Source organism: Macaca nemestrina, chromosome 2 (genome assembly GCF_043159975.1).
Source record: "Macaca nemestrina isolate mMacNem1 chromosome 2, mMacNem.hap1, whole genome shotgun sequence".
NCBI classification, from domain to species: domain Eukaryota; kingdom Metazoa; phylum Chordata; class Mammalia; order Primates; family Cercopithecidae; genus Macaca; species Macaca nemestrina.
The window spans coordinates 19,284,357-19,306,367 of record NC_092126.1 but is presented as its reverse complement, the minus strand read 5'-3'; the positions used below and the strand labels follow the sequence as shown (position 1 = coordinate 19,306,367).

General features: G+C 39.6%; 1 protein-coding gene across 5 annotated transcripts in view; it reads left to right on the top strand.

Annotated features, from left to right (window-relative positions):
- Positions 1–22,011, top strand: part of LOC105470974 (RNA binding motif single stranded interacting protein 3) — a 1,471,638-nt gene that overhangs the window by 253,744 nt on the left and 1,195,883 nt on the right. The window contains exon 1 of one of the 5 annotated variants that reach the window (XM_071090776.1): positions 9,560–9,895. The exons of the other annotated variants lie outside the window; for them this stretch is intronic. The gene's annotated coding sequence lies outside the window, so the exon portion shown is untranslated. Of the gene's footprint in view, positions 1–9,559; positions 9,896–22,011 lie in introns of those variants that run through there. 5 annotated transcript variants of the gene reach the window in all.

Here is a 22,011-nt window from a genome sequence, read left to right as displayed (position 1 = left end):
CTGAAAAATGTCAAGCAACCACCTCTGTAGTGTATCTCCAATTAGGGAAACTGTCCTCCCTGGACCTGTCACACTCATTTACATTACACAATCGAGGTTAGAAGCAGTTTAAAATAAAACACAATCTACAACAAAACCTGGACTTAGCCTGTGTCTGAGTGGAGATATCATAACCTGTGCTGTCTGTGGAGGGCAGAGGTAACATGACATTTGTGGGAGAAGCTGCTTCTTGTCACTGAGCTCTGGAAGCTGGGACAGTAGTAAAACTTTGGAAATATAGAAGCCAGTCACCTCAGTTGTGGGGAATTGAACTAGGACAGTGCTGGAGACTCTGAACTTCTCCCTGGTGGATTGGGATATCCCTGAGGATGAGACCCCATTGTCCAACAATTGCAGTGGCTACAGTAACTGGAAAAATATGAGGAAGTGAAGTAAAGCATCCTGACTTATTAAAAAGAAAGTATATATTTTTACATTGCTAATTTCTTTGGGGCACTAGCATCTGGCAGAGCTTCTGGGAAAAACAAAGACCAAAAGCAATGCTGGTTTAAATTCAACTGTAATTGTGTCAGGTTTTACATTATGATAAAATCTTAGCCTCTTTACAAGGAGGTTAAATTCCTAGTTGATTTGAAGAGAATTTAGTTTCTCCAAAGATGAGCAAGACGAGACACAAACATGACCCATTTCTTTTCTGCTCAGAGTTCAAGTTCTCACTATACTTTTTTCCTCTTCCCTCTGTCTTAAGAAGTTTTCTCACAGCTATCAGTGCAGAGAGATGCTCTTGCTGCTTGGGGAGTAGAAAGATTCATGGCTTCCTCCGACACAAAAGGCCCTGGATTATTTTTGGCAAAGAGAGCAGCCTGCAGTGATTCATTGGGCAGTGCTTATGTTGAGCCCTGGCCAGAGCTTTTACCTGTTTGTGACAATATAATTTCATTTGCTTTTAGAGATGCCACTTTATGTCTCCTCTGTCAGACTAACTCAGAAATATGTCGACCAGGAAAAACTTACAACTGCTCCTAGCAGTCTGCACTGCATATAGCCAGGTGGCAGAAGACAGAATTAGCATTTGATTTTGATTCTTCTCTTCTGAAATGAAGGGGTTGCAACAATTGCTGAAACTCTCAAAATTTGTGAATTCAAGCAATACTATGATCTGCATATAAGGATTTATCTCCTAGAATTGGGAACACAGTTTGTGTTCTAGTTTTAGAATTTTTTTTTTTTTTTTTTTTTTTGCCACATTGAAGGTAGAGAACAGTTCTGTTTTTTCCTGTTTACCTTGCCTAGGTTTTATCTTACTTTATTTTACTTTTTTCTCTTTATATTCATTTTCTATGTTTTTTTTATTTTTAATTTTTCAGAGACTTTATACGTACAAGTGATTTTAATGCAAACATCATGAGCCCCCATGGATGCCCCTTGTAGTCTTATAAAAACATGATATTTTTGCCAGATGCTGATTCCATTTCTTTGCCTTTCTTTTTAGAGAGAACTATTAACACAATTTTTATTACATTAATAATAAAAAACATTATTTTTATTCTCATGCATGTGTTTATATTTTAATACATACTTTTAGATCCATAAGTGCTCAATAGTTTTGGTTGTATACCAAACTGTATGGTTTATGAATATTTTAACTGCTGTATACTTTTCTTTTGTACAATTTTTCCATAACTTATTGCTCTTTTCTCTAGAGATATTTCCAGTATTTCATCACAAAAAACAAAGCTGCAAAACCCATTCTTATCCATGTTTCCATGCATAAGGGTTGTCAAGGGGGTTGGCTTAGAAGGGAATTGCTAAATTTTTTGATATTAATACCTTCAACTTAACTAGATATTGCCAAATTGCTCTCCAAAGGACAATGTTGGAGTTCTTTATACATTCTGGGTAGTACAATATTGTCAGTTATATGAACAGCAAATATATTTTCCAGTCTCTTGCATGTCTTTTTCTTTTGTTCACAGTTGTTTTTTAAGTAATTTTAATTTTAACATATCAAAAATTCCTTTATGTTTTGTGCATTTTGTGTCTTATTCTAAAAATGCTTTCATTTTACATGGTCATGAGGATGTCACCCTCTACCTCATCCTCTGATTCCTTTGTGTGAGCACTTTATGGATTGCCTTATGTTATATGAGCACTACCTGGTTCAATCCATGCTAATCTGAATCCAAATGTAGATGTAGCACCTTCTTAATGAATCTTCCTGCACAAATGCATTCATGATCAAGGTACTAAAGATTTTGTAGTAGGGACATAGGAAGAGTTCACATCTTCCACTCCATTAGATAAATCAGTCTTTTCTGTAATCTTATTCTGTTCTGTCCCTTTGTTATATCTTCACCTAACCAGCACTTTCTCTAGCAGAATTAGCTGCTTATTTCTTCCTTTGGGGAGCAAAAAATAACTCCTCTCTTTGCTTCATGGTAAACTTTTCCACCTATTTTGCTATAAAATATTGTTAACATTTGACTTACAACTTAACAAGTAACAAACATACAAAAGTAAAATCTCAATCATAGTGGGTCTCTCACTAAAATAATTTCTCATAATCATTAATTCAATTAATCAATTAACATTTATTAAATATCAACTAAGTGCCAAGCATTGTACAAGTCACTGAACGAACAAAACATAGCCCAGGTGGAAAAGATAGAGAAGGGGAATCTGAGAAGGCTTCTCTGGAGGAGGTGACATTTAAGGTGAGATGGGAAAAATGGGAAACTAGCCATTTCATAGTGGAAAAAAAATGTTTAACAGGCTAAATGACAAATGCAAAAGCCAAATGAAGTGAAAAGAGCTTAGCATATAGGAAGAACTAAAAGGATATCAATTATGGCTAAAGGAATTATAGAAGAAGAAAAATGATATGGGATATAGATTGCAAGTGGTAGGGATGAAGTTATTTGCCACCTTTTAGGTCTTCATAAAGAGGCTAAGGATTTGATTTGCATTTTTTAGTATAACATTGGCTGTATATAGTAGATAGATTGATGGTACACAAGAGTAGAAGGAAACCAATTAGAAGTTACTGCTGGGATCCAGATGAGATTTGATGATGGCCAAGATTAGTATGGTAACAGGAGAAAGGTGAAAGAATACTTTTTAGAGGAATAAATGACAGAATTTACAGAAGAAACAAATTAAGAGAGAAAGGAAGAAAATAGAATCAAAGATGGTACCCAGTGTTGTGACATGATTAAGAGATGGATATAAACTGACATATTGGAGACTGTCCTGGAATACGTTCTAGGTAGAACAAAGATGATGGTGGTATAGAGTTTTATCTTAGGCATATCACTTCCAGACACCTATAGGCATCTAAGCGTAGACCCTGAGTAAGCAGTTGGATCTAGGTCTGGCTCAGAGAAGATGTAAATTAGGGAATTTCAACCAGTAGTAAAAGACAATGTTTTCCATTTCATGATAGGGCAATAGATATACAGACAGGAAAATGAATGAAAGAAGACCTTACTTTAGTTCTAGCCTAAGATATACATTCCAGTGACCAAAAACCATGGCCTTGAACTTCTATGCATGGAACTTGGACAGATTTTTCTCTCAGAAAGCCCAAGAAAAGTCAAAGATGGCGATTTTCCATTTGGTCCCTTTTACAAATTTCATTTTTCCTTTAGGTGTCTGTCATTTATCAGAATTTTCAGAGTTAAGGTCTAGAAAACACAGCACCAATGTACTATCAAAGCAATGTGACCAAAACCTGGCAGAGATACAACAAAAAAAGAAAAGATCAGGCCAATATTTTTGATGAACATCTATGCAAAAGTCCTCAACAAAATACTGTAAAATGAATCTAGCAGCACACCAAAAAGCTTATCCACCACTATCAGATAGGCTTCATCCCCAGGATGCAAGGTTGGTTCAACATATGCAAATCAATAAATGTGATTCATCATATAAGCAGAACTAAAGACAAAAGCCACACGATTATCTCAATAGATGCAGAAAAGATTTGCAATAAAATTTAACATCCCTTAATGTTAAAAATTCCCAGTAAACTAGGTGTTGAAGGAACATACCTTAAAATAATAAGAGCCATATGACAAACCCACAGCCAACATCATACTGAATGGGCAAAAGCTGGAAGTGTTCCCCTTGAAAACCAGCACAAGACATGGATGCCTTCTCTCACCACTCCTATTTAACATAGTATTGGAAGTCGTGGCCAGAGCAATCAGGCAAGAGAAAGAAATAAAGAGCATTCAAACAGGAAGAGAGGAAGTCAAACTATTCCTGTTTGCAAATGACATGATTGTATATTTAGAAAACCCTATAGTCTCAGCCCAAAAGCTTCTTAGGCTGAAGAGCAACTTTAGCGAAGTCTCAGGATACAAAATCTATGTGCAAAAATAGCTAGCATTTCTACATATCAACAGGCATGCTGAGAGCCAAATAACAAATGAACTCCCATTCACAACTGCCACAAAATGAATAAAGTAACTAGGAATACAGCTAACAAGGAAAGTGAAAGATCTCTACAAGGAGAACTACAAACCACTGCTCAAAGAAATCAGAGATGATACAAACAAATGGAAAAACATTCCATGCTCATGGATGGGAAGAGTCAATATTGTTAAAATGACCATACTGCCCAAAGCAATTTATAGATTCAGTGCTATTCCCATTAAACTACCATTGACATTTGTCACAGAATTAGAAAAATCACTTTTAAAATCCATATGGAGCCCAAAAAGAGTCTGACTAGCCAAGGCAATCCTAAGCAAAAAGAACAAAGCTGGAGGTATCATGCTACACAACTTCAAACTATACTACAGGGTTACAGCAAACAAAACAGCATGGCACTTGTACAAGAGCAGACACATAGACAAATGGAATAGAATAGAGAACTCAGAAATAAGACTGTACACCTATAACTATCTGATCTTCAATAAACCTGACAAAAACAAGCAATGAGGAAAGGATTCCCTATTCAATAAACGGTGCTAAAATAATTGGTTAGCCATATGTAGCAGAATGAAATTGGACCCCTTCCTTACATCATATTAAAAAATTAACCCAAATGGGTTAAAGACTTATACATAAAACCTAAAACTATAAAAACCCTGGAAGACAACTTAGGCAATACCATTCAGGACATTAGGCCTCGGCAAATATTTCATGATGAAGATGCCAAAAGGAATTCCAACAGAAGCAAAAATTGACAAATGGGATCTAATTAAACTAAAGACCTTTGGCACAGCAAAAGAAACTATCAACAGAGTAAACAGACAATCTACAGAATGGGAGAAAATTTTTACAAACTATGCGTCTGACAAAGGCCTAATACCTAGCATTTATATGGAACTTAAATTTACAATAAAAAGCAAACAATCCCATTAAAAAGTGGGCAAAAGACATGAAAAGATACTTTTCAAAAGAAGGCATACATGTGGCCAAAAAGCATATGAAAAAAACCTCAACATCACTAATTGTTAGAGAAATGCGAATCAAAACCACAATGAGGTACCATCTCACACCAGTCAGAATGGCTATTATTAAAAAGTAAAAAAATAACAGATGCTGGCAAAATTGTGGAGAAAAAGGAATGCTTATAAACTATTGGTGAGAGTGTAAATTAGTTCAACCATTGTGGAAGACAGTATGGCAATTCCTCAAAGACCTAAAGCCAGAAATATCATTTGACTCAGGAATTCCATTACTGGATATATACCCAAAGGAATATAAATGGTTCTATTATAAAGACACATGCATATATTATGTTCATTGTAGCACTATTTACAATAGTAAAGACATAGAATTAACCCAAATGCCCATCAATGATAGACTGGATAAAGCAAATGGGGTAATACACACTATGGAATACTATGCACACATAAATAAGAATGAGATCATATCCTCTGCAGGGACATGAATGGAGCTGGAGGCCATTATTCTTAGCAAACTAACGGAGGAATGGAAAAGCAGATACCACAGGTTCTCATTTATAAGTTGGATCTAAATGTTAAGAATTCATGGACACATAGAGGAGAACAACACATGATGGAGCCTATCAGAGGGTGGGCGGTGGGAGGAGGAAGAGGATCACAAACAATAACGAATGGATACTAAGCTTAATACCTGGGTGATGAAATAATCGGTACAACAAACACCCATGACACATGTTTACCTATGTAACAAACCTTCACATCCTGAACACGTACCCCTGAACTTAAAAGTTAAAAAAAAAAAGAGCAATGAGATGATTGCACACTTTGAAGGAAAATTGGATTATATCATATGAGGTTTATTGAGAGATCTGTATCATAAAATGTATTTATCAATGGGTAGCAAAACTGACATGCTGTGTTTGAGCAACATTAATAGTTATAAAACTGTTTCTTTGATATCAATATCAAAGAAATTGATTGATATCTTTGATATCAATATCTATCAATATCTTTGATATCAATATCAATAACTGTTGATATTACCAAAGTAGATTTATTGATGAATTCTATGTGATTGATAAGGTATTTGATACTCCAGTGGGTTGTATTTAGTTTTTCTTATTGCAGGTAAGATGATGAATATTCAAGGTTCTTTTTTTAAAAAAGATAATTAATTTCTGGCTCTACTAACAGATGTTTGAGGTTATTTGGCTAAATCTTCTGTATGGCCATGGATAGATGTACGTATCATACTTTATTTTCAATGCTTAGTCCACTTATATTTGCTTTCAGCTGCTACTCGCAGGTAAAATTCTGGGCTCAGTCATCCAGTGTTACTGATGACAAGTACACCTACTAGTCAGAAAATACTGGGTGCCTACTGTGAACCAGCTGCTATGGTACCCATGAGAATTACCAGAAAACTAGTTCATCGTTCCTGAATTCAAGAAGCTTACAGTCTGGAAAAGAAATGGATTTGTAATTACCTACATACACTGCAAGACAGAATGGAAAAATAGTTATAATAGATTTTTAAAAACATGCTATGTCATTTCCAGGAAACAATGACCACTTGGGTTTACAAAATCTCCCTAGTGAAATGAGTGAAAACCAGTAAGAAAACAAACAAACAAACAAACAAAACACCAAACAAACTAGCAAATAAACAAGCTGGTAGATCACTGGTAGAGTAAAGAAAAGAAAAGGAAATAACTGAGTGCCCTAAATTTCCCCAAGTAGCAGCCAAAAAACGAATCAAAACGTTGTAGTATGGCATGGCATGTCTCTCAACCACAGATCCGAAAGTTAAGGTGCAATATTGGTGAGTATATTAATCATGGTAGGCAAATTGTTAAAACATGCAACTTTAAAGCCTCTGTTTTTAAGATACTACAGGTTTCTTTCTTACTCATTTCAAGGTTCAGAATGGTTATTCATGTGAGGTAGTTTCTCGGTTCTTTCCATCTGGATCCTTTCTCCTCAAGGCCCTCTGTGTCCTTTACATTAGGGAGAAGAAAGGTAGAAAAGCATACGTGAGAAGTTTTTATGGAATAGGCTTAGATGTGCTAGATATCACCTGGTCAGAAGTCCTCAGTGATATGCCCAACTTCACCTGTAAGGGAGGCTGGAAAATGTAATCTGCATGTGTGCAGAGAAGGAAAGGCAAGGGTTTTGATAAATATAGCAGTCTCTGCCACAGAGAGTCTACAAAATCCCTAAAATTCCCATTAGTCATCCCCATACTGGAGAGAAGTGAAACAACAGATATTTTCTTCCCTTTTCTCTCTATTGATTCAAGGTGAGAATTTAAGTTACTCACATTCAATGTCACACAGGTATCATGTTTCAGAGCCAGGTTTCAAATCCAGGCAGCCAGTTCCAAAATCTGCTCTCAACCTGTATGCTATATTACCAATATACACAGGAGCCACTTACCAAAGAGCAGAGGATGATGGCCTATGGATTGGACAGATCTTGTAAAAGCTGAACATTATATTTCTAACATTTCTTCAGGATAGATTCTTAAATGTACAAATATTGGGTCATTGGATATAATGTCCAGTCACTTTCCTGAAAAGTTGCTCTGATTTATGTCCCATAAGAAGTATATGCAAGTGCTTCCCTCATCACATTATTACCAACATGGAGTACTAAGATTTATTTCATTTTTGCCAGTTACGTAGGTAGATTAGGAAGCATTTATTCTGACTGTAGGATTGGAGAAATCTTCACAGAAAAGGTGGCATCCAAGATCATCAATGAGGGCACAGCCAAAGCAAAGTGGAAAGACCTGGAAGACCATGGGCTATTTGGGGAAGGCAGGGTAGCTTGAGCTAGCCAGAGTGTAGACGGCTACACTATTGAGCCCTCACACTGAGATATGATTCTAGAGAACAATGAAAACCAGGGTGAAATATAATGACCTTGTTATAATCAGTTTAGAGATGAGAGGCAATTATAGTCTAAAAGAAAGTAGCCCCCAAATAAGCTTTGAGGTGTTTGCCTATGACAGGTACATATCTTATACACATATACATATATATTATATATGATATATATATATGCACATATACACATACACATTCCTTCCCTTGTTACCACCCTCTTCTTCATACTATTATTTTCAAACAAGTAACCATTTTGTTTTAAAAACTGCTGATTGGGCCGGGCGCGGTGGCTCAAGCCTGTAATCCCAGCCCTTTGGGAGGCCGAGACGGGTGGATCACCAGGTCAGGAGATCGAGACCATCCTGGTTAATACGGTGAAACCCCGTCTCTACTAAAAAGTACAAAAAACTAGCCGAGCGAGGTGGCGGGCGCCTGTTGTCCCAGCTACTTGGGAGGCTGAGGCAGGAGAATGGCGTGAACCCGGGAGGCGGAGCTTGCAGTGAGCTGAGATCTGGCCACTGCACTCCAGCCTGGGCGACAGAGCGAGACTCCGTCTCAAAAAAAAAAAAATAAATAAAATAAAAATAAAAATAAAAAAATAAAAACTGCTGATTGGGTTCATATAGGATTGCGTGTATCAGGGTAAAATAAATTCACTAATGGGATGACAGGTGTGAGGGTTCTCAGCTTTGAAACACATCCAGCTAGGGACATTTGCATTCTATGAGAAGTCTATGCTAATCTAACATTCGCACTCAGAGGAGAAGTTTAAATTGCAAATTTTGAAAAGCTTGAAGTCAGTAAATAATATTTTTGGGAGAGGAGTAGTGGTGCCAAGACAGTATCAGTGAGGAAGGCTAAGTGAAAGGCACGCATTTGCCAGGTGTGAATTCTCTGCTGGAGCTGAAATCACCTGTGAAGCCTGGGACTGGCAATGAATTTTGCTCCTTTCTGACAGGGGATTGCAAATTTTAAAGTACATTAGCATCACCTGGAGGGCTTGTAAAACCAATTGCTCAGCCTCACCTCCAGAGCTACTGACTCAAGAGGGTTGGGGTCAGGCCTGAGAATTTCTAGTTCTAAGAAATTCCCAGGTGATGCCTGTTCCAGGAACTGCACTTTGAGAACCATTGCCCTAAGAAAATGCTAATAGTAAACTTGTTTGTTAGAGAAGGTGGCAGAGAATAACTAAATAATCACAATGAAAGATTTTGCCTGTTGACGTTCAGTCTAGCTAATGTTTCTCCATAGCTTTGCAAGGTTGCTTTATTTCTTGGAAGGACATGATGTAAGGAAGGAGCAGGGACAAGAGGTACATGGAAATATTTTCCTCACCCTCCCAGGGACTTGATCCTAATTCTTTCCTTTTCCTAACTGCCCGTTTAGAAGGAAAGAAATCCGACGTCTCCCAGGCTGCTACAGCCACTGCTGAGAGCAGCATCTTATGCCAGTTTCCCCTGGCGGCTTCCCAGCCAGCCAGCCGCTCATCCTCCGTGGTGATGTCAGCACTCGCTGCTTCATCACACCTGGCTGAAGGAATCAGATAAGCTCCATGGGAAGAGGCCTGAGGAATGAGCACAGTCTTGACAGGTGAACCAAAGACCCTTTTGTTTTCTGGGCTGGGGCTGGCTGCCAGGTTGTGGATTTCTGTCAGTCAGCTGGCTGCCACACTTCTTTGCTTCTCTATTTTCCCGAAAAAGAAACCATTAGTGATTTGCAAAGCTGCTCCAGAGGATGTAGGGTTTCAATGTGAGACCGATATGGGGTTAGCATGGGGAAGCCATCTCTCTCCTTTGGCCCGAAGCCTCTGACAGGAGTGGGGCTTATTAATAATTGCAGTCAAGGGGGTATGTAGACAGTTATGCACTCTGGTAGTGAGTGGGTCCCGCCTGGAAGCTTTTGATAGAATTCCTGAGTGATGCTCTTCCAGTTTCAATGTGGGCTGACTGTGTCCTGAAGAATGGGCTGGGAAGCAGCTTTACATTCAGCGCCTCGAGGCAGATCACTCATCTGTGTTTGTTGCCCTGTCTGATGCTCCCCTACTTGGGACACCGGTGAGTTTTGTGCCCACTGTGATTGCTCCCCTGTATGTCTGGTGAAAATCATAGAGATATCCTTAAGAGTTAGAATATTTAAAGAAAATGTGTCCAGAGAATTTTTATCCAGTCCTATTCACATTGGATCAGCCAAGGTGGCAATGGGCTAACCTCAACCTCAGGCTGCTTCTCTCACCATGTGGTTTGTCGGGCGTGGGGGATGAGGAACCCTGTGTGTGTGTGTTGTGGAGGTGGCTTCCTCTCTGGATATATTTATTCACAGATCAAAATCTTTGTAAAGGGAGTCTTTTTTTAATCTGTTTTGGGGTTTTTTTTGTTTTTTTTTTACATCATTACAATTGTTTACAGGTCTGGAGAATGGTCCTAAGAATCATTTCCTTAGGTAGAAGGGATGGGAGGGCAAGATAATACATTCTTATTTCTGTGGTGCAACATTGAGAAATGACCCCAGCGACTCACTCTGTTACCTGGAAAACCAGCTGAGACCTGGGGGCTTTCTTTGTCAGCAGCAAGGGGCAACCCAAGCTCAGCTTTCCCTGGGACTTGCAGCTTTCTCTCCTCTCAGGGAGAATGAAACCCTCATGGCCCCAGGGCTCTCAGGTGCTGGGCAGAGAGTGCTTCCAGATACCTTCTGAAAAGAGCAGGCACCAAAGTCTACAATGAGTGCTACAAAAATGGTCTGATCATTCCTCCCCAGACAGAGCTGCTTTCAGGCTTACTCTATAACAAGGCTTCTCAACTGTGGTATTCTTGGTATTTTGAGCCAGGTAATTTTTTGTTATGGAGGGCTTTCCTGTGCGCTGGAGGATGTTTAACAGCATCCTGGCCTCAACTCACTGGATGTCAGTAGCAACCCTCGTCCCCAGTTATAGCAACCAAAAGTGTCTTCAGATGTTGCCAAATGTCCCTTGGGGATTAAAATTGTCTGTAATTGCGAATCACTGACTTATTAGAGGGGAGGTGCAGCATGGGTGGGAATATTCCACTGGAACAAAAACCCATTACTGCGTGGCCAGGTGATTGCCCAGGGCCCAGCATACCTCCCCATAGGAGGATGGAACTTATGCCTTCTCTTCACTCACTGACCTCATGTCTAAATCACGGTTTGTCCAAAATCAGAGCCCAAGATGTGGATTCACATAATTTACTTGGGGAAACAAGGAAGCATAAATGAAAGATTGGAACCAGGAAAGTTAAAGCAATATATTTTAATGAGTAGATTACTTCAGATAAATGAGGCTTGATGCCTCTCATTAATGTTTGAGGAACAGAGTAGAATGCATTTCAAAACTGTCCCTCCAAGAATGCGGTAGTTGAGGATTATCCGCTCACTTTCATCCTGAAATTGTAGAGGCTGCCTCTGAAGACGTGCAGGTTTGTTCATAGTTGATGCCCAGCAAGCTCAGGTGGGACTGCAAAAAAGTCCTCAAGCATACTTGAAGAAAGATGGCAGATGCATAAGGTTAGAAACTCTCAGAATGCTGGAAACTGTCTAATGTAGCTATAAGTGAGTTTAGGTGTGTTGAGAGGATCAGTTGATTGGAACTTCAACAGCTTTCTCTACATTCTTTGTGAGTTTCCTCAATACAGTGTGTTCTTTAACCCATAGCATGTGATATTGAGAAATTTGTCCCAATTTCTGGTGCATGACAATAAGATCCACAAAGGGACCTTACTTGAAGGATACTCGGATTGCTATTATGTGAGCTAAAAAGAGAGATTTCTGAAGAGACCTTGGTTAAAGAAAGCAAAAGCTGTAAGGAGAAGAGAGAAGCAATTCAGTGCTTTCTGAAAATGCAAGAGTATCTGAAGGTTTGCTTTGCATATGGTCCTGAAAGTGTTAAAATTAATGTTTATCCCTTTCCATGTTGTCTGTCTTTACAAGGGATTTGTGATTTATCAGGGACATGCCTGTGTTAAAGAGCATGTGGAACATCCCTGGGACTTAGTACACAGACAGCATGCTTACTAGGTACTCTGAATTCTAGCAAGTCTGATGAAAGATGGGAATTAGAGTTATTGCTGTTTTCTGTGAATAAGGGAATTGAGATGCAATGTGGAGGGTCTGCAGGGATTTCAAAGACCTTAACTGGTTTTATGAGAGGCCACAATAGCCCAGGATTATTGCTCTTGCCTATGGGCGGAGAGGTTTGAATGCCAGCTGGAGTAGTTTGAATTAGATAGGACTAGCCATAAGAAGCTTCTGAAGCTTGCCTAGTAAGGAAGTGACATGATGAAAATGGTGGCAGAGGACTTCATTCTCACAACCGTTGGAGGGCGATTATTCACAATTATTTTAGTGGCTGGCTGGCTGGGTGAGAGGCAAGAGAGGCTGGAGTGGGAGAGACCCACCAAGAAGCTGTTATAATAATAGAGGATAAGATGGTGAAGATTGTAGAATCAAACTGAAATCCAGATAAGAATTTCAATCTTCTAGCAGTCCTTTCTAGATCTAAAAATAGCAAGGCAATACTAGGCCGTCCTAATATTAATATAGAGAGTGTTTTCTGAGAAGTCCCTATAAATCATGGAATTATCTCATGTTGTAGCTGGAAGGATCTAGGGACATCTACTCCAGTGGTGGCTAATTTGGATGTCTATTGAGGCCAGACAGGTAAGGTAAATGTGTGCAGCCAGTATGGCTTTAACGTATATACCTAACATTGTGTGGGCATGGAATGTTGGGTGCTGTGCAGCATTATGGTGGAACCAGCTCACAAGAGCTGATTGTTAAATTTTCAGAAAATTTGTAAGTTGGTTGACATCACAGTGATAATTTGAAATTTAAACCTAGCAGGAGTATTTACACCACTGAAATTGGCAAACACTACAAATCAGAGCTCCCCATCTCCTAGGACCTGGTTGTTAAACGTTTATCAGCAGCGCACCACGGATACTGCAACAAACAAGAGCCACGTGCCCAGGCACGTCAACCTTGAAGGTCTGGTGGGAACATGGGCTGTTTCCAGATGTTCTAATTATTCAAGAATTGAACACCTTCATTTTACCCATGATGTAATACAGGCCTAGGTGAGAGTGTGGCATATCTGAGGAAATCATGAAGGCCAGAGTAGAAGGAATAAAGAGACATCCCTCAAACAGCATGTTATTAAAACAGGTATCCATTCTCAATGCATTGCTTTAAGAGAATTGGACAAAAGATGCTCCACAAATATGAAAAAAAATGGCATGGCATTCTTTAGCCTTAGCGTGTAACATCTCTTTTATGTTAGTTATTGGGTTAGGTGTGTTTGGCCAAAGAACTGATGAGATCAGGGACTACCAAGTAACGGGGGAATATTTACTACTTCTCTAATCAGTTACTTTTACTAAGAATCAAATACAAAAGCAAATATAAGCAAAATTAGACAAGCTGATATTTCACTCTTGGGTGGGTATTGCAATTCTTCAGCTCCCCCTATGTCCGTGGAAAGAAACAGGTGCTTTCTGTGATCCCTCTTAATTTAAACCTTGGGAGACAATTTTGCATGACTGACACAGATGGCTTATGCTTACATTGCCTCAATACTATTTCAATAGATTGTTTTCTCTTCTGCTCCATTACAAAAATATTTAGAACTTCATATTATTCTAGACAACTCACAGGCAACTGGGAAAGAATCCTAAATTTAGCTAATTTCATAAAAAAGGATCTAAGGTACACTTCAGCTTCAAATCCGCTGAGTAGTAAAAGAATTTTCTCCTAATTGACCGGTTTTCATGTAGAAGGTTCTGGGGGAAAAAAGTAACAATTAAGTTAAAAGCTACCTTTGTGTCATAAATCTAAGTACCTTGACAAAGATGACTTATTTTAAATTAATTGCAAAGAACTTTTGCAAAATTATATAGGATTTTGAAAGACTTTATACATAGAACAATATAGTCAAGTAGTTAATTTCTTTCTCTTAACTTGGAAACTTTAATTAAGGTTTCCTGTTCCATAACTTTGTTAGATCACTGTCCTGGCTTGGTCTTAAAATAAGTTTTATGGCCTTGTTGACCTTCATTTACCTTAGAAATAGAAACAAGTCAACCTTCTTTCCTTCAGTGTGAGAGGATAAAAGCTCTGTGCATCTTAAAATACTGCAAACTTACTTGGCTGGTGGCTTGCAATTTAGTAGTTTTTTAGTGTTCTCTTGGAAATGTTTGCTAGCTCATTAACCACTGCTCATGCCCTCTTGAATTGCTCTTTATCTTCACACCATTACAAGTTTTGCTCTTTCTAAAACCAGTTTAACACAGGAGCCATCAGAAAAGGAGTTATTTTATTGACTAGAAACCGGAGCCATACTATTTATAGTTCAGATGAAGGCAAGCCTTAAGGGATGGCTACACGTTCCTCACCTGGTCTCCTCTCTTCTGAGAACTTGGCAGGATTATACTTTTCAGCTCCTTGGTGGCAAGGTTGAGGCCCTAGGAGCCGTTCTAAACCAATGAGCTGTGGTCAAAAGTGGTATCTGCTGACTGGCAATGTTCTGATTCATAGCTGATCGATCAGCGGGACTTGGAGTGAGTGACTTTGGTAACAGAGCGTCCCCACCCCCTCCTCTGGTGCCCCACGTGGATGTGTAGTATAAGCAAGAAATGAACTTATTTTAAGCCATTGAGGTTTGGGCACTAGCTGTTACTGTACTGTAAACTATCCTGTCCTGAGTGATATCCAGCAGTCCTGTGATTCTGAGAGAAGTGACTCAAAGTCTAGAGAAGTGCCTTGTACCCCTGAGCGCTTTGTTGTTTTCCAAGTTATCTGATGACTGGGGTGTGAAAGCTCGGAAAGACCTTCAGTCATGCAGAAAATTTATAGTCAGTTTTAAGGTGTAATTCTTAACCCCTACCACCATAACCACTAGGACTATTTTCTCTTTCAGTTTTCTCAAATTAACTTTTGCACTAAGACTTGATGGGTGAGAAGAAGCCAGACTGTTTGTATTTTGGATGGGGGTAAGCTTTTCAAGTTTAAAAAGCTAGTGCAAAGGCCCAGAGGCGAGAAAGAGCTTGACATGTTAATCTCAATGGAAGGGTACAAAGTATACTATGATGGATTCTGTGGGTTCCAACCACCCCAGGTTTTATCTCCAGCACAGTGCACTCAGTGAGTGTCAGCTGCTAATGGCTCACAGCAGCCACCTTCTTTGGAGCATTGCTCTCCACAACTGGGAGGCACCAAAACCAGAAGCTTCTTACTCCTTCCCTCCCCCTTCTCAGGAGGGGGAGCTCACAGCTAATGACTGACTGCCTTGGGGAACAAAATGCTGTACCATTGCCTCCAGGGAAGATACTTGTGCTTTGTAGTGTATGTCCCAGAGCATCTCCTCACTCCCAAACAGGCAAATCTGGATCCTACCTGAGGCTTCTGTCTCCTTTACAGTAGCAAGGAGTAAGTAATAAAGCGAGTGCCTTAGTCTATTATTGCTGCCAAAACAGAATACTTGAGACTGGTAATTGATAAAGAACAGACATTTATTGCTCACAGTTTTAAAGGCTGGGAGGTCCAAGATAAAGGTGCCAGCAGGTTTCTGTCTGGTGAGGGCCCAGTCTCTGTCTCCTAGGTGGTGCCTTGAATGCTGCCTCTTCTGGAGGGGAGAAAAACTTCCTCATGTGTCAGAAGAGCAAAAGTGGAGGAATGTTGTGTCCTTACATGATGGAAAGGAGAAGAAAGCAAACCCATTCCCACAAACCCTTTTTGTACTGGGATTAATCCATTCATAAGGGTGGAGCCCGCATGACCTAAACACCTCCCATTAAGCCCCAGCCACGAACACTGATGTATCGGGGATTAAGTTTCAATGTGAGTTTTGGAGGGGACAAAAACATTCAAACCATAGCACCATCCTTGTTTAGCCCCTTTCTCTTTTCTATCCTGCTTTCCTCATCCCATTATACATTCATTTCTTCAACACGTTATATGCATCCAGGTCTCTATCTCATGCTCTGCTTCTAGAGAACTCAACAGAACACATGTACTGTGATAGGAAAGGGTCCTATGAGCAACATATGTGAAGAAACACTGCATGCTATTAACTTTTCTTGGAAGTTCCTCATAACTAATGGGGCATTAAATCCTCTTAAGTCCTGCAACAGAGAAATTTGTTTAACCTTGAATAATCTATTTAACTTTGAGACTTTAAAGAGCTCTGATATGGAATCAGGGATCTCAGCTTCAGACCCCTGCTTTGCAGTTACTAGTTGTATAATCTCATTCAAGGTCCCTAATCCTGTTGAACTTCCCTTTCCTCTCAGTAAAATGGTATTATATTCATTGCTAGTGAAAAAGTAAATATGTAAAGTAAAATAACCACTTTGTAAAATATTTGACAGTTTTTTTTGTAAAGTTAAACATAAATGTATAAACCACCAGTTCTCCTAGGTTTCCTCCCAAGACAGATGACAATGTATGTCCACACAGACATACATACAACATTCATAGCATTATTTATAATGGAACAAAGATGGAGACAACCTAAATGTCTACAAGCTGTGGTATAGCCCCATAGTGCAATACTATTCAGCAATAAAAAGGAAAGAACTACTGATACATGCTACAGCACAAACCTCAAAAACATTATGCTATGGGAACAAAGACAGAAGACAACATAGCATATGATTCCATTTGTATAAAATTCCCAGATCAGAGGTTGCCTGGGCTTTGGGTTAGTAGTGGGGGTTGACTGCAAATGAGCACAGGGACACTTTTGAGGGTGATGGAAATGTTTTAAAATTGGATTTTGGAGATTGTTGTGTAACTTTATAGACTTAATGACCATCAGTTGAATGTTGTATTTACAATGGCTGATTTTTATGGTATGCATGCTACACCTCAGCAAAACTGCTACGACATGCTCTGAGAGAGTACTTCCTTGCTCTGACCTGCCTTAAAAATATATTTTTTGTAGATACACGAATTTGTCTAATAAAAAATAGTTTTAAAGGAAAGGAAGGAGGACTGTAATAGTTACCTCATGGGATTACTGTGAGGATCGCCTGAGATAAGCACTCAGTGTTTGATACATGTTAACTATTGTTGTCGTTTTTGTAATTCTGTTGTAGTTGAACCAGCATTTCCTCATTTATTTTTAAGAGCAAAACTTATTTTTCTAGGAATATAAATATGATAATGGGATATTTTGGGATCTGTTATCTAAGACATTTTACGTATTGGCTTTTCTCCTTTTTAACACTCTGTGGTTTATTTTGTTTGTTTTCCTTGTAACTTACCTGGGGTATGTTAAATTTCAAAAAAGCTTTTTTATTTCCTATGTACAGACAGACTGTAAAACATGACTTTTCAGTATTTCAGATGCAACAAAATATTAATTTGTGGGTTCTAGTAAGGACACAGAGTTCTACAACAGGTATTACGTTCTGATAAAATTCATATTATTTTTGAGATATTGAATACAGTATGTTAGGCCAAATGTCTCTGAAAGACCAAGACATATTTTCCCTTTACATCTTTTAGACATTAGACACACCGAAAATCTCACCTAGGTGACCTTGTGTTTTTGAAAGGCAAATACATCTGCTGGTGTACTGTTGTTGGCTTAGCCAGAAATTATTGTTAATTTTGCCCCCCAAAAGGCAGATTACTAAAATACATTAGTGTTTTGGGCATGTGCAGTATAGAACAATTTGGACCAATTTAAGCCATCAGAGTAAGATTGCACCCAAACAGAAGTGCTTGTAGAAATGAATTGACGACTCCAGTAGTTTTAAATCAATGCATGCTGGGCAATCAGACTCCCTTATCGCTCCCTAAAATGACCTGCTTAAAGGAAATTGAAGCACTGTTATCGTTGAGATAGCTGTGCAATCCACATGCTCAAAGTGGTGATCACCTTCAAATTTAAGCACTTAATTTAAGAGCTCCAATAATTTTAAATTGCTATGTGCCGCAAAGAGTGACAGACGGTTACCAGAGTGCGCCAGTATTTTTAAAACACTTCTGTTCAGTGTAATATATTTCTGTGGAAAGGTTCACAGCAAGTTGAAGCAAATTTCCAAATTAACATTGAAAAATGGAAAGCGACATAGCGACAAACTTCAGGTTGGTTTTCTTTTTTTCGTTTCTTTTTTTTTTCCCCCAGCCAAAAGAAAGGAGTAAGCCTAGTCACTCATCTTTCCTTTGTATTGAAAAGCCACAGGGATTTGTCAGGAGCTAAAAATAAGTCTGTCTTTTTAAGTATGGAACCCCCTGGCGAAGCCACACTTGGCCGCAGAATAGCTCTGTAGAGAGGACCAGGGAGAATGGCCCTTGGAGCCAAAGGGAGAGAGACAGCTCGCATTAATCCAGCTGGGCTCTGAAAATCCCTGCTTGAGTTTTGAAGCACTAGGGGAGGAAACAGGAACCTGGACCCAGGGTAGTGAAATTTACATGGTGCAATCCAGATGGCTCAGGGAATTGGAAGTGCCTCTGTGTCCACCGGTCTCTCCTCTCCTGCTCTGAATTTCCTCTGAATTTCAGGTCCTTGGCCCTGCCCTGGGCTCACCCCGCCCCCTGGAAGTTCTGTTCATTGGGCTGGGCATGCCTCACCCCTCTTTCTTCCTGTTCCTCCCATCTTCCTTTGATGTGAAGTTCCTCTGCTTTCCTGGATATCTAGATTACCAGTTATGGCTCAGCATTGGTTCCTTTCCTTCCCTGCCTCCACTTTTCTCTGTCTCCATCCCATTCTCACAATATCCTTCTAAATTTCTAATAGGGTCTAATTTTTCTTCCACAATTGGATTAACAGCCAACAGCCTCTTTTAAACTCTTCATTAAAAATTGAAACATTTTAGAAATCTATTTTGATACACTTTTCATACAATAAACCATACCCATTTTTGTTGCCTCGGTTTTGTTGTTGTTTTGAAAAAACTTGCATCTAAGTAACCATCACTACAATCAAGATGTAGAATATTTGTCACCCCAAATGTTCCTTCATCTCCCTTTGTGGTCAGTTCCTCTGACCCTGGCCCTAGGAAACCACTGATCTGTTTTCTGTCACTGCAGATTAATTGTGCTTGATTCTTCACCAATAAAATGGTGATTAGAACTTCCACTGTACAGGTTGTCCTGCGACTGACGGGGGAACTAGTGTGTCTCAGCAAATTTTGGTCCCTACCCCCTGGGGACTGTGGGGAGAGCCTTAAATAGCCTCCTACAAGCCTGAATTTCTTTTGAAGTTTTGTGTGTAAGTTAAAAATGTTACGCTATTTCTCATTTTGTTTAACTTGTATCCATGTTTGTTGTAACTTAAAAATTATATTCTAAATTACCATCCAGTAAAAAAAAAAAAAAAAAAAAAAAAAAAAAAGTGCTCCTGGAAGATGTACTCTATTTACTCAGTGGTTTCCAGCATGCTCTGACTTACTGATACTCTACCTGCAATGAAGGACTATCTAGGAGCTATCTCAGTTTGGGGAGATACTTAAAATATTCCTCCTAGCCAGTCCGGCCACAGAGCTGTCACTCAGGATCCTCATTCTCATATTAAGCTCAGTCATAAGCAAAGTTGGTTTAGCAGTGTGGGCCTTCTCTAAACAGTACTTAGGGAGGAACATGGTTCAAGAAAACTTTCATTTGGCAATACAGATCCAAGGCAGAAATGGACTCATCTGCAAGCCTTACATGCTTAGAGGCTACCTCTACATATGGAATTCTTGACTGCATTTATAGGGTTTATTCAAATATTATTAGTCTCTATATATTGAATTTCTTGTATATGCCAGGCACTGTTCTAAGTGCACCATTGCTTTTTGCATTTAATTTACAACAAGATTCTGCAAAGTAGAAACTGAAATCTTCATTTTGTTGATGAAGAAATTGGCCCATTAGAGGTATTTATCCCAGGTTACTAAAATTTGCACAAGTACCACAGCAGGTAAGTTTGCAGTTTATAGTCACACTAAACCCAAACTTATTCACCAGCAGCATCTCTGTATTAAAACACATCTGGTACCAAAATAAAAGGTGGATGTCCAATGAACTATTATCTCAGATTTAGTGGGTTTTTCCATTGTTGAATGGGATGCTTTTGCCAGGAGTCTCCGATGATGTGGTGGTGGTGGTGGTGGTGGTGGTGGTGTTTTGTGCGCATTTGTCTGTCTGTCTTCTCCCCTCTATTACCCTACTTTACCTCCCTTTCCTGTCCTGATTCAGAACTGGAAAGGATGGTTCCCTCTGGAAAGTCAGCTCTCTGGGGATGACAAATGGCTTTGATCTTCTATGTGAAAAGGGTCTCAGAAGAGAAATTGGTGAATGATATGCTATGGGGCTGTGCTGGAGGGCATCCGTCACTTGGGCTGCCTGGACACCTGTGACTAGGGTTGAAAGGGGTTATGGATTCCAGCTAAATCAGGGAGGGGTGGATAGCATGCCTTGATTTGAGAGGCTCTTATTCTATTGCAGGCAAGTCACACAGAAATAGACAGGGCCTGGCTGCTGTGGGATGCAGGGATGAGGGCACAACATGTCCTTGGTTCTAGGGAAGGATTCAGTTCCAAATGGAAGCTAAACATCTTGCCTCCTGTCTCCCTGGCAGCCCCCTCCAATCCCCATAGAGGAAGGGCGACTTTTCATTTGGAACAATGCTAATGGAGTCATTCGGGTCAGTGTCTCCGAGATAAAATCTGTCACTCCCTTCTGCAGGCTCATTATTTCTACCTTCAGGCGGCAAGGAGGCAGAGGCGGCAGAACACAAGAGGATAGGGCTGTTCCCTCTCAGGGCGGGCACTCTCTCTCTCTCTTCCTCTCCCTCTGTCCCTCCCTCCCTCTCTCTATATCTGTGTGTGTGTGTGTGCGCGCACGCGCGCGCATGATTGTGGTCTTAAAGGTATGACGAATTACGGGCAAACCTTTTGTCTTAAACAGGGTGTCAGTGTTTACATTCTGTACATAAATTTTATTTCCCTGAAAAGTCTGCTCCCAATCTACTTCTGTATATGCTTTAGTATAGCCATTTAACAACAACAACAATAACAAAAGAATGAGCTGCATACAGGGCCGGACTTGGCCTGAAATTACATCCCACATAGCTCTAATTGTTCAGTAATTTAAACAGAAGAGTGGCATTATGTTGACTCGGCGATTTAAAATTATGCTAAAGCAGGATTTTGCCAGCTGGATCCTTGGCCTCGTTCAGGAACATACTTGGCTGTGTGCAACAGGGACCACTAATCCATGAGGATAGAGAAAATGAAAATTTTTAAAAAGGCAGAGTATTCTCCACACCAGCAAACCATCACCAATCAAAGTGCTAGGACTTTACGATAAGTAGAGACCCAGTGGTTACTTAGGCAGTGTTAGCTGTTTGTACTTGTATGAGAGAAAGGGCACCTGTGAGCTCAGCTGTCATTCAAAGGTGAGATGCCGCCTTCGTTTAACAGCAAGGACAGGGGCATGCATGCTGGATTTTTGTCTCCAGTCCTTGAACAGATACAACCTTTTCTAAAAACCTGGCACTGTTCTGCACCTTCCTGAACAGTATCCTAGGGAAATATTGGCAATTAAGTGGTTTCATGGGCCTCTAATTTTTCTCAGCGATTCAAATTTTAATGCCCATAGGGCTTCCCAGCTGAAGGTTGACTGGGAACTTTACTGAAGTATGTTTTCTTTGTCCTTACAAAGCGGGGAAGCTACTTTATTTTCCATCATATAAATTCATATGACTG